This window comes from Bubalus bubalis, chromosome 4, assembly GCF_019923935.1.
Source record: "Bubalus bubalis isolate 160015118507 breed Murrah chromosome 4, NDDB_SH_1, whole genome shotgun sequence".
Lineage (NCBI taxonomy): Eukaryota > Metazoa > Chordata > Mammalia > Artiodactyla > Bovidae > Bubalus > Bubalus bubalis.
In genome coordinates this window covers 51,757,339-51,776,236 of record NC_059160.1, presented here as the reverse complement: position 1 = coordinate 51,776,236, position 18,898 = coordinate 51,757,339, and the positions used below count along the sequence as shown (strand labels likewise).

Below are 18,898 nucleotides of genomic sequence, written 5' to 3'. Positions count from 1 at the left end.
TGCCATGCCCTCCTCCAGAGGATCTTCCCAACCCAGGGATCAAACCTAGGTCTCCCGCATTACAGCAGGATTCTTTACCCTCTGAGCCACCAGGGAAGCCCAAAGAGATCACCCAATGTGGGGCTCGAACTCATGACCCTGAGATTAAGTGTCTCATGCTATATTGACTAAACTAGCCCAGCAGTATGTATAAAATAGATAACTAGTGGGAAGCTACGGTATAGCAAGCACAGGGAGCTTTACTCAGTGCTCTGAGATGACCTAGAGGGGTGGGAAGGAAGCTCAGCAAGGAGGGGATATATGTATACATATAGCTGATTCACCTGTTGTACAGCAGAAACAACATTGTGAATAAATTACACTGCAATTTAAAAAAAAAAGAGTGGTGGACTGAGTCTGGGATTTTTCTGTGGGCTACAGTATGAGGATTATCTCTAGGCAGAAAACCCTGGCAATAGCAGACCTCACCTCATTGTTCTCCTTTCTCAAGGATCACAATTTGTTTCTGCCTATTGTCCCCAAATTCCAAAGCTAATTATTTCCTATATTTTGCCCATTTTACTATTTTTTTTTTTTAATCATGGGAAGGTAATTCTAGACTGGGTTAATCCCCCATGGTCCCATGCAAATGTCTGCTTATTGTTTTAATTGTTGTTCAGTTGCTCAGTCCTTTCCAGCTCTTGCAACCGCATGGAGACTGCAGCATGCCAGGCTTCCCTGTCCTTCATTATCTCCCGGAGTTTGCTCAAACTCATGTCCATTGAGTCGGTGATGCCATCCTACCATCTCATCCTCTGTTGTCCTTTTAATAGCTATAGCAAAATTTACACCCCCTGGCTTAGTTATTCCTTTAACACTGAGAATTTGGATTACATCTTTAATTAAAAAAAAAAAAAAGTCAATATGAACACTGTTTTTTTAAAAAACTTGGATTTTCTTCAGAATGTATTTTCTTGATACTTAGTTAAGTTAGCAGAACAAAGGGTGTGAACAATTTTACAGTTCTTGTTGCAATATCCTAAGTGTTCCAAAAAAGATAAAATCCACTTACAGTGCTGCTAGGCACTGTAATATGAATATATATTTCTCCTGATTGCCAACATTGGACTTTATCACTTTATTTTTGTAAATTGAAACCATGAGTAATGGCACCTAGAAGATGGTTTATTTTTTCTTATATTGCTATGAAAATTGTGCACTTCCCATCAAATAATTAAATGTCTGGGGTCTGTTGTGCAGAAACTGTTTATCAACCTTGACAACCTATCAGGAAAAAGTGAAGTATTCATTCTGTAAGAACTCATCACATCTGTATGATAGTAAGCTACACAGTTTAACCTTTTTTACTTTACATACAACTTTCATTTTTTAAGTGCCTCTCTTTAAGCCGATTGTTTACTTTTGTTTTTAATTCTGGCAGTGGCTCTTTATCCAGATGATTCCATCTTTTTAACTTACATATTAATGATACATTTTTTTTTTTTTGAGAGAGAAGAATAAAGTTTATTAGAGTGGGAGATGCTGTTAGAACAGCAGGCTGGTTCAAGGGAAAGCTGAATGCTTTTGCAGGCTAGTAGCCAATTTTTATAACCTCAAGACAGAGAATTCCTGTAAGAATTTATAGGAATGGTGGCATTAGGTGATTGGTTAGGATGCTACAGGGTGGATGATAGGGTGAGTATTTCACATACTATGGGGTCAGGGAACTGGCCAGTTTAGGTCCAAAGGCTCATGGCAACAGTGGCTGTGGGGCTTGGTCAGTTCCAGAGATTTTTATCCTGTGACCTTGGTATCAGTTCAGTTCACTCAGTCATGTCCGACTCTTTGCAACCCCATGGACCACAGCATGCCAGGCCTCCCTGTCCATCACCAACTCCTGGAGTTTACCCAAACTCATGTCCATTGAGTTGGTGATGCCATCCAACCATCTCATCCTCTGTCAGTCCCTTCTCCTCCTGCCCTCAATCTTTCCCAGCAACAAGGTCTTTTCAAATGAGTAAGCTCTTTGCATCAGGTGGCCAAAGTATTGGAGTTTCAGCTTCAATCAGTCCCTCCAATGAACACTCAGGACCGATCTCCTTTAGGATGGACTGGTTGGATCCCCTAGCAGTCCAAGGGACTCTCAAGAGTCTTCTCCAACACCACAGTTCAAAAGCATCAATTCTTCTGCACTCAGCTTTCTTTATAGTCCAACTCTCACATCCATACATGACCACTGGAAAAACCATAGCCTTGATGAGAAAGACCTTCGTTGACAAAGTAATGTCTCTGCTTTTTAATATGCTGTCTAGGTTGGTCATAACTTTGCTTCCAAGGAGTAAGCATCTTTTAATTTCATGGCTGCAATCATCATCTGCAGTGATTTTGGAGCCCCTCAAAATAAAGTCAGCCATTGTTTCCACTGTTTCCCCATCTATTTACCATGAAGTGATAGGACCGGATGCCATGATCTTAGTTTTCTGAATGTTGACCTTGGTATAGGCCTCAACATTCCCCCCTCTTTTTATTTATGGGCCAAATCTTTGGCTCCTTAACAACCTGCTCATAACTAACTGTCTACCTATCCTTGTCTTGGGGCATGTGGACCAAGTCATTGGGGAAAGGGGCGATGACTGCTCTGGCTTCTTCAAGCTGGGCAGGGGCATCATATCCATTCTCTGGTTCCCAATGTCCGCTCTCTGTATGAGTGCATTTACAGAGGGAGGTGAGAGTCCATGGAATGATATGGCAGCTTGTTCCAGCATTGTCTGGGTTTTGGCTGGGGGATATTCTTGTCATACTATCTAAGTGATACATTTATATGAATATTTGTCACCACCTTCCATGTACATTTTTAATTGCTACAATGGCTTGGTTTTTCATCACACAGCTGCCACAGTAAAATGTAATGTCTTGATTTCTCTTCATTCTGTACTCTCAATCTTGTTGTTTAGTTGGAAGTCATGTTAGACTCTTTTGCGACCCCCTGGACTGTACCCTGCCAGGATCCTCTGTCCATGGGGATTCCCAGGCAAGAATACTGAAATGGGTTGCCATTTCCTTCTCCAGGGGATCTTCTTGACTCAGGACTGACCCCATGTTCTGCACTGGCAGGCAGATTCTTTACCTCTGAGCCACTAGGAAAGCCCCACCCTCAAGCCACGAACTTTAAATTTCACAAACCATGTCTGTGCTCTTACCACTGTATATCTAATGTCTAGAATTCTGATTTATTTAAAAACAATTATTGCAATCTTATAATGAAAGCTATGGAGACCAAGTGTGTGTGTTAACTCAGAAATCTGACATTTCTTTTTAAAGAATCAAGTTTGTACCTCGTGCTTCTCATATTTTTTGGTCTGACAGATATGAACATTCCTTCATTCACCATGCATCCTGGGAGGCACTAGGCAACTTCTCTTTCAGAAAAGCCTCATCCATTTCAAATCTTCAGGGCCCCTCATAAAAGTTCTTGCAGCTATGGGATTTGTTTCAGAACCTCTTAGAAAAGCCACTTTGGCTTCTAAAAAAGGTCAACATTGTGTCTACTAAAGGTCAAGGTAAAGGCCAACCTAGCAAACCCTGCGAGAATACTGACAATCCAATTTCTCTTAGCTTTGTGCAAAATATTCCCAGAGCCTTCCTCTTCTATTCTCTAAGGTTATAAAGGGTAAACTCCAAATTTGTTTTATTTTTATATCTCCCAGTATTTCTTTTATTCTTAAAGACTTAGAAGATCCTGTCTTTAAATATGATGTTTAAAGCCTTGACCAGCATCTGTCTTTCCTTGAGCTTTACTCCTATGTGGATCTCCATATTGTTTCCTCACCATGACTGAGCTGAGGTTGCCACTCAGGTCAGAATATTGATCTTGAATGATTTCCATTCATCCTGGCCTTTCCTGTGGAATCCTAGACACTGTTGGGATCTGCTTTTTTTTCAACTTAGTTTATTGAGTACCTGCCAGGATTTCCAATGTCTGACCCTTTTGCTTGCATTTTACCGCCTGCCTTTGTGATTTGGTCTTGACTCCGAGAGCCACACAGATACAACTTCCACTTTTCTGATTGGCTCTCTATGCCAGCGCAGCAACCTTCATTTAAACTTTGCATAAACTTCCAAACGATGGGTTCAAATGAAATCTTGGAGCCTATTATACCGAGTGAAGTAAGTCAGAAAGAGAAACACAAATACTGTATATTAACACATATATATATGGAATTCAGAAAGATGGTAATGATGATCCTATATGCAAGGCAGCAAAAGAGACACAGATGTAAAGAACAGACTTTTGGACTCTGTGGGAGAAGGCGAGGGCGGGATGATTTGAGAGACTAGCATTGAAACATGTATATTACCATATACAAAACAGATGACCAGTGCAAGTTTGATGCATGAGGCAGGGCCCTCAAAGCTGGTGTTCTGGGACAACCCAGAGGGATAGGGTGGGGAGGGAAGTAGGAGGGGAATTCAGGATGGGGGAACACATGTGCACCCATGACTGATACATGTTGATGTATGGCAAAAACCAGCACTGTAAAGTAGTTATCCTCCAATTAAAATAAATTAATTTTTTTAAAAAAGAAGTCCAACCTTGTAATAGGGATGAACGTATCTGACCCCATATTGGATCTGTTTCTTTTATTTTAACCTGTGTATTCTATTGGGCTTCTCAGGTGGTGCTAGTGGTAAAGAACCTGCCTGGCAATGCAGGAAATGTAAGAGATGCAGGTTCAATCCCTGGGTCAAGAAGATGCCCTAGAGAAGGGCATGGCAACCCACTCAAGTATTCTTGCCTAGAGAATCCCATGGACAGAGGAGCCTGGTGGGCTACAGTCCATAGCGTCACACAGAGTCAGACACGACTGAATAGACTTAGCACACACGCACGAGTTAAGGATGTTGCCTATAATCTGAAATATATAGGACAGTCCATTCTCAAGGTTCTGACCTTCAAGGGTATACCACTTTTCCATTCATAAAGCAATTAAAAGTTGCAGAGAACATAGAATAACATTTGTCTTGTTGAGGTCCATAGGAATATCCAGCCTATGTGGATGGCTATAAGAACAAAGGATTTGGCTTGCAGCAACCAATCCTAGCCCCTCCTCTTTAAGTATAAAAGAATCCTGAATTCGAACCTGGGTGAGAAGGTATTTTGGGACACTAGTCCCCTATCTTCTCAGTCTGCCGACTTTTCTAATAAAGTTGCTATTCGTTGCCCCGGCAACTGGTCTCTTGATTGGCCTGTTGTGTGGTGAACAGTATGAACTTTGACTCACTCAGCTGGAAAAATAGACACATGCAGAGCTGCTTTGGTCTTTGGTGGTGGTGGGAGAAGGAGACTGAGGTCTGGAGCCTTCTCAGCCTCGTCATTTCCCAAGCAAACACAGAATCCAAGGGCTCCTCTGAGCAGCTGGACTCAAGCCACTCTTGTTTGTCTTACCCTCACCCCCACCTCAGTTTCACTTCCTGGCCACATTCATGAGCCTTGGTTCTGTCTTTCATGCTCCACTCTCCTTTTTCAACAACCATCATTTCTTAAGCTTTCACATTAACTCCTTTCTTATCCTTGAGGGTCTTTGCGAATCTGGGCTGATTTGGTTAATTTTTTTAAAAATCTATTTACATTTAGGAATTGCAAGGAAGCCAGAAAAGAAGTGTTGGATTTTTAAAAAATACACATATGGGCTTCTTTTTATTTATTAACAGCTTTTATGCATTTTCAATATTATTCCTTAAAGCAGCTGTTTCTTTGGGTTCTCTTTCACACCTGCCTGTCACTTGAAACTTCCATTTGTTAATTTATGAATCCAAACTGGAAGTGATAAAAGCAAAGCACAAGGTAATTTTACTAATTTAAACTTTTACTTATATGTCTGAGAGTCATTTAGAAGCTCTGTGTAAAGCCAGCTAGGATCACAGAAAGACCACTGGCTTATTCTCCATCCCTTAAATACTATTTCTGAGGTGTTAGTACTACTACAATATTTGCCAAACTTGTATTAGTTATGTTTGTGTATTCTTCCTTCACTAGATTGTAAAACTCTGAAGGGAACATTTCTTCTCTTATCCATTATTGTACTTGGTATGATGCAAATAAATAATAGATGCTTCAGTGGGAAAAAAGTGAAGATGATAAAGAATCTGCCTGCACTGTAGGAGACCTGGATTTGATCCCTGGGTTGGGAAGAACCCATTGAGAAGGGAATGGCTACCCACTCCCGTATTCTTGCCTGGAGAATTTCACGGACAAGAGGAGACTGGCAGGCTACAGTCCGTGGGGTTGCAAAGAGTCGGACATGATGGAGCGACTAACACTTTCACTTTCATGATGCGAATGAATAATAGATGCTTCAGTGGGAAAGACATCATCTCTTTGTATTTCCAAAAGGTATTAAGAAGCCTATTAAAAATGTTAATTATCTTGATGTTGGAGAAAATATAATAAACTGTCTTAAAAGGGGAAAAAATAATAGGGATAATGTTCCTTTTCCTAGATGGAAAATAATATAGTGTTCACCATTGGTCTCAAAGAAGGCACATTTTCAGATAAGTGGTTATTCAGGTTAGTGAGATGGCAAAACAACAGAGCTGCCACAATACTGATAGCACTTTAATGTGGAAAATACAAGATAGAAAAATATCCAAATCAAATACACACAAGGGATCGCCATACACAGTCATCCCTTGATAGTCCCAGGAAACTTGTTCTAAGAGCCCCTGCAGATACCAAAATATACAGATGCCCAAGTCCCATGTATAAAATGGCATAGTCCAGCAGCCCTCTGTATACCCGATTTTGCATCTGCAAATTCAACCAACCAGGGATGGAAATTTCCATCTGCAGTTGGTTGAATCTGCAGACAGACATAAAACCCAGAAATAGAAAAGGCTGACTGTTTATGGAAAAAAAAAAACAACCCTCTATAAATGGACCCACACAATTCAAACACCATGTTGTTCAAGAGCTAATTGTAGTTAGAAGCCATTATCTCCATGTTCAGTTTTGACAAAAAGGACCCAAGAATGAATTTGGCCTCATTGCTAAGCATAAGCAGCAACACAGCACAGTGGAGAGGACGGCCATTCTGACAGGTGCTAAGCACCTGCAGACCCTTGTTTCCATACATTCAATCTGAGTTGCCTCACCTGGGGTGGATCACTAAGGGCCTGGGGTGGGGGACCTCTGACACAGCAGTTAGTTAGCCAATATTATTAGGTTGGTGTTATTTGAGTTTCTGGGCAAGGCTCTAAATAAATTTAGCTTATCCATTTATTCATTCCACAAGCATTTATTGAGACATTGAGGAATATCCAGATGAATAAATGACAGTCCTTGTCCTCAGCTGGTCACAAGTTATAGTACAATAATAAAATATGGTAAGCGCATAGTTCAGTGTGTTGCCGAGAAGTCATGTGTAGACAAGAATACTCTGGTACTCATGTCTGGCACTCTATGGTTGGCTATTATTCCTTGCCTTCCAATGTGGGAATAAGCCTTTTGCAATATACATGTTAGTTGAGATTCTGGAGAAATGTCCTCCAAAGAAATGCCCAATTGCCCTAATGATTCTAAAGTAAAAATCCATGTCAGCAAATGAAACCGTATGTGATCTTACTCTTAACTATAAGCTGTTAGAATAATTAAACAAGGAGACTGCTTATGTAAGCCATACAGCATCAGTCACCAGAATCTAAGCCTGTAAATGCTTTAAGGTTATGAAATGAACACAGTAAGGACAACCAATCACAAACAGCAAACTAGGCTTTAAACTATAGCCAATCAAATAATTTCCTTTCTTTGCTTCCACATTTCTCTATATAAGTCTTTCCCTGGTTGCTGGGGGTACATTTCTAACCACTTTCCATTCGGCACTGCTTTGAATGTACTTTTGCTCAAATGAACTCTTAAAAATTTTAATATGACTCAGTTTAATCCTTTAACAAAGCAAATAGCAAAGAATCTCCAAATATTTGGGGAAGCCATCAAAAACAAAAGAACACAAAGCAGAGGGAAAAAAAATAAATCCAGAGGAAATAGAGAAGATGAAAACAAGCAAAACCCACCAAGTGGAGCTGGTATCTTTCAAGAGGTAACAGAGGATATTGTATTCATAAAACAAGAAATGCCAAGAACAAGGAACAGATAGAGAATAAAAAGAACTTTTGGAAATTAAAAATAGGAGAGCCAAAATAAATTCAATTGAAGGATAGGGAGATGAAACCTCACAGAAAGGAGATTAAAAAAAGAGAGAGATTCAAAGATAAAAAACAAGAAAGATTAGAGAGTGGTTAATCTACTCGGAAGGCACAATTTCCAACCTAGGAGTTCCAGACAGATAAGACAGTGAATAGAAAATTATCTAAATATAGTGGGAAATTTTCCAGAAGTAAAGGAGAGACTCTGCTTACCACAATGAACAAAAAAAATATCCAAGAGGCATATCATTATAAAATTTCATAATACCAGGCACAAAGACTTCTGGTAAAAAGGTAACAAACACAAGTAGAAAAATAAAGGCATTATCATATAGTGGGGACAATAAGAAATATAATAGGCTATCTCCTGGTGGAAGATGACATATTGAGCAATTGAGTTTACCCCCTTTATCATTTCAATGAGTTTCTGGGAACAAGAAGTCATCCAGGGTGGTAGTGAAGATGAAAAAAGAGTCAGATTTTAGAAATATTTTGAAGATAGAGCTAGTAGGATTTGCTGATGGTTTGGCTATTAGTTGTGAGAGAAAAAGAGAAGTCAATGATAATTCCAACTTTTTGGTCTGAAAGGATAGAGTAGGCTTTTATTGAGATGGGGAAAACTGTGGGAGGAGGAGCATGTTGGGGGCTTAGTTTTAGACAAGTTAAACCTGTGATATATTTATTAGTGAGCTATTGCAGCATAACAAATTACCCCACCACATAGTGGCCGAGAAACAAATATGTACTATCTCACAGATAACAATTCAGAAGTTAGATGGATTAGCTGGGTGCCTCTGGCTCAAGATGTCTCAAGAGGTTGCACTCAAGCTCAGTTGAGAGTCTGGGGCCCTGCTTCCCAGCTCACTCATATAATATGTCGTGGGTCCTGCTCTCTGACCACATAGGCCTCTCTGCAGGGCTGCATTATGATATGGCAGTTGGCTTTCTCTAGGGTGAATGACCCAAGGGAGAGCTAGAAAGACTGAGGGTCCAAGCTGGAAACCACAGTCTTCTATTTACATAATCTTAGACTTAGACATCCTAGCATGTCTGCCAGGTCAGACGACCATTATATCTACTACTGTAGGCAATAATCCCTTAGAAGAAATGGAGTAGCCCTCATAGTCAACAAGAGTTGGAAATGCAGTACTTGGGTGCAATCTCAAACGCAACAAATGATCTCGGTTTGTTTCCAAGGCAAACCATTCAACATCACAGAAATCCAAGTCTATGCCTCAACCACCAATGCCAAAGAAGCTGAAGTTAACTGGTTCTATGAAGAGCTACAAGACCTTCTAGAACTAACACCAAAAAAAGATGTCCTTTTTATTATAGGGGACTGGAATGCAAAAGTAGGAAATAAAGAGATACCTAGAGTAACAGGCCAGTTTGGCCTTGATGTACAAATTGAAGCACGGCAAAGGCTAAGAGTTTTGCCAAGAGAATGCACTGGTCATAGCAAACACCCTCTTCCAACAACACAAGAGACGACTCTACATGTGAACATCACCAGATGGTCAAACTGAAATCAGATGGATTATGTTCTTTGCAGCTGAAAATGGAGAAGCTCTATACAGTCAGCAAAAACAAGATCTGGAGCTGTCTGTGACTCAGATCATGAACTCCTTATTGCAAAATTCAGGCTTAAATTGAAGAAAGTAGGAAAACCACTAGACCACTCAGGTATAACCTAAATCAAATCCCTTACGATTATACAGTGGAAGTGACAAATAGATTCCAGGGATTAGATCTGATAGAGTGCCCGAAGAACTATGGATGGAGGTTAGTAACCTTGTACAGATGGCAGTGACCAAAATCATCCTCAAGAAAAAGAAATGCAAGAAGGCACATTGGTTGTCTGAGTAGGCCTTACATATAGCTTAGAAAAGAAGATAAATGAATGGTAAAGGAGAAAAGGAAGGATATACCCATCTAATGTCCAGACAATAGCAAGGAGAGATAAAAAAAGCCTTCTAGAGTGAACAAAGCAAAGAAATAGAGGAAAACAATAGAATGGGAAAGATTAGAGATTTCTTCAAGAAAATTAGAGATACCAAGGAAATATTTCATGCAAAGATGGGCACAATATAGGACAAAAACAGCAAGAACCTAACAGAAACAGAAGAGGTTAAGAAGAATATACAGAAAAACTATGCAAGAAACGTCTTAATGACCCAGATAACTACGATGGTGTGGTCACTCACCGAGAGTCAGACATCCTGGAGTGTGAAGTCAAGCAGGCCTTAGGAAGCATTACTATGAACAAAGCTAGTGGAGGTGATGGATTCCAGCTGAAGTATTTCAAATCCTAAAAGATGATGTTGTTAAAGTGCTGTACTCAATATGCCAGCAGATTTGAAAAACTCAGCAGTGCCCACAGGACTGGAAAAGGTCAGTTTTCATTCCAGTCCCCAAAAAAGGCAATGCCAAAGAATCAAACTACTCTACAATTGCACTCATTTCACATAGACTGCAAGGAGATCAAACCAGTCAATCTTAAAGGAAGTCAACCCTGAATACTCATTGGAAGGACTGATGCTAAAGCTGAAGCTCCAATATTTTGGTCACCTGATTCGAAGAACTGACTCACTGGAAAAGACCCTGATGCTGGGAAAGATTGAAGGCAGAAGAGAAGGGGACGACAGAGTATGAGATGGTTGGATGGCATCACCGACTCAATGCACATGAATCTGAGCAAGCTCCGGGAGATGGTGAAGGACAGGGAAGCCTGGCATGCTGCCATCCACGGGGTCACAAAGAGTTGGACACGACTGAGTGACCGAACAACAGAACATGCAAGCAAAAGTAATGCTCAAAATCCTTCAAGATAGGCTTCAACAATACATGATCTGAGAAATTCTAGATGTACAAGCTGGATTTAGAAAAGACAGAGGAACCAGAGATCAAATTGCCAAAAATCCACTGGATCTTAGAAAAAGCAAGGAAATTCCAGAAAAAGATCTACTTCTGCTTCATTGACAACACAAAGGCTTTTGACTATGTGGATCACAGCACACTGGAAAATTCTTAAAAAGATGGGAATATCAGACCACCTTACCTAAGAAACCTGTTTGTAGGACAGGACTATTGACAGTTAGACCTGCACATGGAACAAGGGACTGCTTCCACATTGGGAAAGGAGTACATCAAGGCTGTATATTATCACTCTGCTTATTTAACTTACAAGCAGAGTATGTCATGTGAAATGCCAGACCTGATGAATCACAAGCTGGAATCAAGATTGCTGGGAGAAATATCAACAACCTCAGATATACAGATGACACCATCTTAATGGCAGAAAGCGAAGAGGAACTAAAGAGCCTCTTGAAGGTGAAAAAGGAGAGTGAAAAAGCTGGTTTAAAACTCAACATTTAAAAAATGAAGATCATGGCATCCAGACCCATCACTTCATGACAAATAGATGGCAAAAAAAGTGGAAACAGTGACAGATTTTATTTTCTTGGGCTCCAAAATCATTGTGGACAGTGATACTGGTCAGGAAATTAGAAGATGATTGCTTCTTGGAAGAAAAGCTATGACAAACCTAGACAGCTATTAAAAAAACAGAGACATCACTCTACTGATGAAGGTCTGTATAGTCAAAGCTATGGTTTTCCCAGTAGTCATGTATGCATGTGACAGTTGGACCGTAAAGCAGGCTGAGTGCTGAAGAATTGATGTTTTTTAACTGTGGTGCTGGAGAAGACCCTTGAGAGTCCCTTGGACTGCAAGGAGATCAAACATGTCAATCCTAAAGGAAATCAATCCTGAATATTCAGTGGGAGGACTGATGCTGAAGCTCCAATACTTTGGCCACCTGATGCAAAGAGCTGACTCACTGGAAAAGACCCTGATGCTGACAAAGATTGAAAGCAGGAGGAAAAGAGGGTGACAGGATGAGATGGTTGGATGGTATCACTGACCAAATGGACACGAGTTTGAGCAAGTTCTGGGAGATGGTGAAGGACAGAGTTGCAAAGAGTCAGACATGACTGAGTGACTGAACAACAAGAACACGTTTGCCATATTCTATTCATTAGAAGTGAGGCAATATGCTCATCCTGTCCACACTCAAAGGGAGGATTATACCAAGGCATGAATACCAGGAAGTGGGGCTCAATGAGTGTCCATATGGCAAGTTAATGTGTGCAGTTTGAAAAAATCTGGAATTTGGGGGATAAATTCAGCTAGAGAGTCATCATCAAGAAAGCATGGTATTGGGTATTTGGCATCTTAGACGATCTTGAAAGAATAGGAGGAATCAACCTGGAGTCTCCAGGAACATCTTCCAAAACATATTACAAAACTAGTCTGGTGGAGGGTGAGCTGTGGTCCCTGCTGCTACAGATCTCAGAGAAATTTTGCCTTTGCCTCCCCTCAGCGCAAAATAGATGTCATGTGACCTAGCAATTCCCTCATACAACCAACTTTAGAATCAAAGTTCTCTTAGAAACATATTTTGGCTGACAGAACCAAAGTCTAGTTACTGGGAGTTGCAAATTTGATTTTTAAAATACATCTATTGTGAGTAGAAGAAACTAGTATCATAGAGAAGTATTAAAACAGAGAGTATTCAAAAGATGTGAGGCCTCTATAAAGGACCATTGTCATCACATTCTGAAGGACCCGAGATAATTTAGCAGAAACTGGAGATCATAAATCTAACTAAAGCCACAAAGAGATGTGGATAGGTATTAATTATGTCCATTAAAAACTCCAAAAGGAACAAAGAACAAGAAATTGTTTGTGATCAAGATATGGGTGCAGAAAATTTAAATGTAATATTTAAATTAGGTGGAAGAAATAGAAGAGATCTTCCAGCATATAGAAAGAAATGGAAAATCTGAAGAAAGAAGATAAGAAACACACAATCTCAATCCAACACAGCCTACATTTAACTAAGATGCTCTAGAAAGAAGAGAGAAAATGGAAGTCATGAAAGTATTTTTTAGAATTCCAGAGTTTAAGGAAGATACTTGGAAGGGTGTTCTAAGTACCAAGTTTATTGAGTGCAAAAGGACCTACAGAGCTTTAGTATCACGAAATTTCAAAATACCCAGGATAAATATAAAGATAATGATAAAATTGATTCCAAAAAAAGAGCCAACACTTTTATAGGGCTATCTGTGTGTGAGTAGCTGTTTTAACTTGATATATATTAGGTAATTCAATTCTCAAAATAGACCTATGAGTTAGCTGCCGCTGCTACTACCACTACTGTTGTTATTATTACCATTTTTTACATGAAAACTCGGAAGAATTTACCCTTGGATATAAAACCAGCAGCTAGCAAACTAGGATTCAAAATGTAACTGAGTAGAACCCTATGGGGTCTTCCCAGGACAGATGCCCACCCCACCCCTATGTTCTCTGCCTAATTCTTATCTGTAGAAAAACTTTATCTAAAAAATAAATTTAGTCTGAGCAGTGAGAAAATGCTGCAAGAAAAACAGTCAAGCAAGACAAAACAATAATTGTTTGGCCATTAAACAAAGTCAAGGACTTCAGTTCCTCCTCAAGGGCTATAGATAATACTTGGAGCCATATCTTTGAGCTGTTTGGCAGATGCTGGAACTACCACCAGGTGGAAGAAGTTAACCATATGCTGCCCACAGCACGTAGACCCCAGATCATGTGGAATCAGAAGGACTAACCGATCAGAGATCTGTGGCTCAGATAATCTAACCACAAGTGAGATATGACCACTATTTGGAATTGTGTGATTGAGACAATCATCTCTGAAAATAGCCTACCCCCTCCCCAGGATGTAGCCTTTTCTTCTTTTCCCCAAAATCTCCAAACAAAACCTGAGGAGTTGGTTCTTTGAAATCTTGGATTTATGGAAATTTCTCCCCAGAATCACCAACGTCTTTAATAAACCTATTTTTCCTTTTGCCCAACACTTGACTCTTAGTATTGGCTACTGAGCAACAAACAAACCTCAATTTGGTAACAAAAACCAGCACTTTGGGGACTTCCCTGTTTGTCCGGTGGTTGGGAGTCTGCCTGCCAATTCATGGGGCACAGGTTCAGTCCCTGGTCCAGGAAGATCCTACATGCCGAGGAGCAACTAAGCCAGCACACTGCAACTGCTGAGCCCACACCCTCTAGAGCCCACGAACCATAACCAGAGCCACAACGCGAGAGCCACATAATGCAATGAATAATCTGCATGCCGCAACTAAGACCCGGCAGAACCAAACAAACAAAAACAAAAAAACTAAACAAATCCCAGCAGTTTGGCTTAGTACTCTTAACCACTACTTTTCAGTGACACTAAATTCTAGAAGGCAGTTGAGAAATACCTTCAAAGTGGTTCTGAATGAAAGTGATTTTGATTGTAAAATTAACCAAGCCATTAATCATATTATTACAGGCGTATAATACATATTCACATATGCAAAAATTCAGCTATCCCAAAACCAATTTTCAGACATGCAAAAACTCAGATAAGCAAAAATTTATTTTTAGATATGCAAACACCTATGTTTTCTGTGAAAGGAACTTGAAGCTCTACTTTGGCAAAAGGAAAAATAAATCAAAGAAAGACAGTGATGTGACCTATAAGAACAGTGAAACTCAAGAGTGTAACAAAAAGTACTCTCAGGATAAGGTCTACACACATGGCCTAGAAGAGGCCCGTGCATATTCCTGGCTTCAAAATGTATCAAACAGCTGGAAGATATTAGTGATTGGGGGTGGGTGGGAAATTATCTTATCAACAAGAACGAACAAATTTTAAAACACCAGGGGGTACAAAACAGTACAAAAGTATGCGTTCCAAAAGCAAAACAAACTATACACAGCAGGATTGAAACTGTTTGATGGAGTTTAGAGGAAGAGAAATGGATTTGACTTTGACTCTTGGAATATCCCCATTGATATGAAATTAGATTTTCTATCTTGCATGGCCAGTCAACCTGCCCCACTTCTTTATCAAACAATATTTTAACATAACTTTTAAAACTGTTTTCCATTTAGATGAACAAAGGAACCAAACAGCTAACTGGACTTGGAAAGAAAAGAGAGGAGTTGAGGAATATGTAGGCATGTATATTCCTTTATCTTACACAAAAGTAAAAGCACAATATCTAAAGAGTATGAGCCAAGAAACAAGTCTAAGCATGTTACTTAAAATTATAAAAGTAACCAAAGTAAGAACCAGTCATTAAAAAATACAACCAACAAAAATCAGGAGGAGGATGTCAGAAAAGAAGATGGTACCAGTGAATTAAATTTCACATTTTTCACCTTGGAAATTCATAGACATTGCTTAAAACCAAGAAATCACGAAGCAGAAGTATAACCATACATTTTCGCATGGGAGGTAGCCATGATAAGACTTTGAAATAAAAAAAAAAAAACAAAAGACTGAAATAGTCAATGGGGCTTACCTGTGAGCAGTAGGGCTGGGCATGGGCAGGAAGATTTTATCTTCATATTATTGCAATTTCAATTTCCACATGCATCTTGAAAGAAATTTCCAAAGGGTGATAACTCCCCACTCAAAAAAACTGCGGAAATGGAGAACTGCTGGCCGACAGCATTCACAAGTACTGGCCATCCCACAGATGAGAAACTCAGTTCCAGGTGGCAGATTTTTTGGTTTGAGGCCAATTCATATTTTTCCTCTTGGAACAAGGCAGATATAATGTCTGTGTTTTGGCCAGTGCGCGGACTTGGGCCTGGAGACGGGGTGCAGCTAGCATCCGACGCCATGTCTGAACAGACTCTGACTGACACAGCAGGAGGCAAGCAGGGCTGACCCCCTCACTGAATGCATCTGGGGAGTAAAGGCGTAACTGCCACTGCTGCGTGAGTCATGCACAGCGCAGGCCCTGGAAGGGCACCCTGCTCTGGACTTCCACGGTTCTGCAGCTTTGGGACCCCTGGGAGATTTGACAGGCAACACCAGGTTCTGAGGGTGGGCACTCCCTCCCCAGGTGGTATCTTGAGCTTTTAGCATGAGCTAGGAGATACTGGGCTGAAGAACCGGAGAGAATTATTGTTGGAATGAACCGAGAGAAGACCCTCCCCGCCCAGGAGCACCTAGAATTCACTGGGTGAGACACAGAGAGGGAGCTGGGGTTTCTGTGATGTACAAACTGAGTGTAAGGAGACGTTTGAGTAAGTACCACAAACAGATTGTAACCATGAGACCTTACCTGTACTCAGACTGGTGAGGTCGGGGGAAACTTTAATATGTTTACCCAGCTTTCAAATTAGCATTACCACCATCATCCTATTTGGTTGAAACGCAGTATAACAGCAAGTGTGCTTTATCTTGGGCTTCCCAGGTGGTATTAATGCAGGAGAGTTAAGAGATGGAGTTCATCGCTGGGTCGGGAAGATCCCCTGGAGGAGGCCATGGCAACCCAATCCAGTATTTTTGCCTGGAGAATCCCCATGGACAGAGGAGCCTGGAGGGCTACAGTCCATAGGGTCACACAGACACGATGGAAGCAATGTAGCACACACATGCTTTATTTCACTTTCTTTTTGGATGCACAGTGTATGTTGGTGCCCTATTCCAGCTTTGCCATTCTGAGCTTGCTATCCACAGTGTAGTCCACAAACACACACAAGCACACCTGGGAATCTTTCACTAACGCAAACTATCGAGCCTCACCCTAAGCCCGCTGAACCAGGATCATCACTGTAACAAAAGCTCCCCCACCCCCACTCCCGTGATTGACAAAAACATTAAAGTCTGCGGAGCCCTGCTCTGAAGGGGTAGTTCTTAACCTGGCTACACTTTAGAATCTTCTGGAACACTGAAAACCTTTGAAAGTCCAGGCCCCACCTCAAGCAATTAAATCAGAATCTGTGAGTGTGGAACCAGGTGGCCGTATTTTAGAACAGCTTCCCAGGTGATCCTAATGGTCAGCTAGTGTTGAAAACCTTTGCTCAAAGAATCAGTCTGCTTAGATTTCATGAAAGCTTTTACTATGACTGCCCCCTTACAAATTCAAATATGCATCCCTCTCCTTCTCTTTGCCATGGGTTTACCTACCTCTGGCTCCCTCTTTCTCCAGAAATGATTCCTTATCGAGTGCTAGACAGGAGTCAGACACGCAAGAAAATACAGACAAGTAGCACGGGTGATGAGGGGTCATCCCTCATGGGGGATGAGGAGGCCAGCCCTGACGCCAGCGGAAGCTTGTGTCAAAGGGAAGGGGGCTTCCCTGGTGGTCCACCAGGGTTGACGTTGTCCACCCTGGTTGGGTGTCCACCGGCCAAGGCAGGGGACATGAGTTCTGTCCCTGGTGTGGGAGGATCCCACGTGCCTGGGAGCAACTAAGCCCATGTGCCACAACCATTGAGCCCATGTGCTCTAGCGTCGGTGCTCCACAACAAGAGTAGCCACTGTGTGCACTGCCCACACTCACGGCAATTAGAGAAAGCCCGCACGCAGCAATGAAGACCAAGCATAGCCAAAATAAATAATGTTTTAAAATGTGAGATGAAGGAGGGAGCACCATGAAGGACTTTGATGGTTGGGCAGAAAAGTCTGTCTAATGTGGCGGAGGAAGAGGAAGCCATTGACGATGGGAGAGAGGTGGGGAGGAAGGTGTGATGAGAATTTAGCTTGGTGAAGGTGATAGTTGCTCAGTTGTGTCCTACTCTTTGCGACCCCATGGGACACTGAATCTGTATCTGAAAATACATCTTTATCCACTTCAAACATTGAAGTGATGCTCACTTAGTTATTGGTCTGAAAATATCTGTCAAGGCGTTCCCCATACCAGTCTGCTCTGAAGCCCATAATGAAATCCAATAAACGCTTGCTAATTACATTCCCTAATGAACTGTGAGACTGCCTAATCCACAGGTCAGAGCTTTGTATAGTCAATAACTGTGTTAAATAGCCTCAGTGACTTATGTATGATGTCTAATTTTGATGTTATTTATACCCATGAGCCTACACAGAATAGTTTTAAATTCCTGCAGGATGGTTAATCCCCTGGAGTAGGAAATGGCAACCCACTCCAGTATTCTTGCCTGGAAAATTCCATGGACAGAGGAGTCTGGCAGGGTACGTTCCATGGAGTTGCAAAGAGTAGGACACAATTGAGCATACACACACCATTAATGTGCTGATTCCTCTGAGGACTTAACCACATTTTTCTTGTCCTGAATTTATTTGACCTTCTGGATTAAGTGACCAAAAACTTGAAATCTCTTGATGTGAAATGCTTCAGAATCTTTGAATTAAAACTCAAACTCAACCCTACTGGTGTTTCCTGCTCACAAAGGTGACAGATGAAGGAAAAGTGACTAGACGTCTATCCTTCAGAACCACTTGAGGAAGAACTTTTGTAACTCGAGTTAGCAGTTTTATAAGTCAAGATCTTCTCCAGCTAATCAAATCAGCTCCATTTACCAAATTAAGTGGGCCCAGAATGTCCCTTTACTTTCATGGGCATGTATCCCTGATGCTGGGAAAGATAGAAGGCAGGAGGAAAAGGGAATGACAGAAGATGAGATGGTTGGATGGCATCACCAACTCAATGGATATGAGTTTGAGCAAACTCCGGGAGATGGTGAAGGACAGGAAAGCCTGGTGTGCTGCAGTCCATGGGGTCGCAAAGAGTTGGACACATCTGAGGGACTGAACAACAGCACATGCTAGCTAAGTAATGTTCAAAATCCTGAGCAACTGAACAACACTTAATAGACTTGAGGGCACCATCTTACTTCTGATGGCACATTTCAA

The 18,898-nt window shown here is 41.1% G+C and overlaps 1 long non-coding RNA gene across 4 annotated transcripts in view; it reads right to left on the bottom strand.

The window, feature by feature from the left end:
- Nucleotides 1–16,608, bottom strand: part of LOC123333235 — a 59,239-nt gene extending 42,631 nt beyond the window's left edge. For 2 of the 4 annotated variants that reach the window (XR_006550455.1, XR_006550453.1), the window contains exon 1: nt 15,576–16,608. This is a non-coding gene — a long non-coding RNA (uncharacterized LOC123333235). The remainder of the gene's footprint in view (nt 1–15,575) is intronic. The other 2 variants (XR_006550454.1, XR_006550452.1) reach the window with 2 other exon arrangements.
- Nucleotides 16,609–18,898: the final 2,290 nt, after the last annotated feature.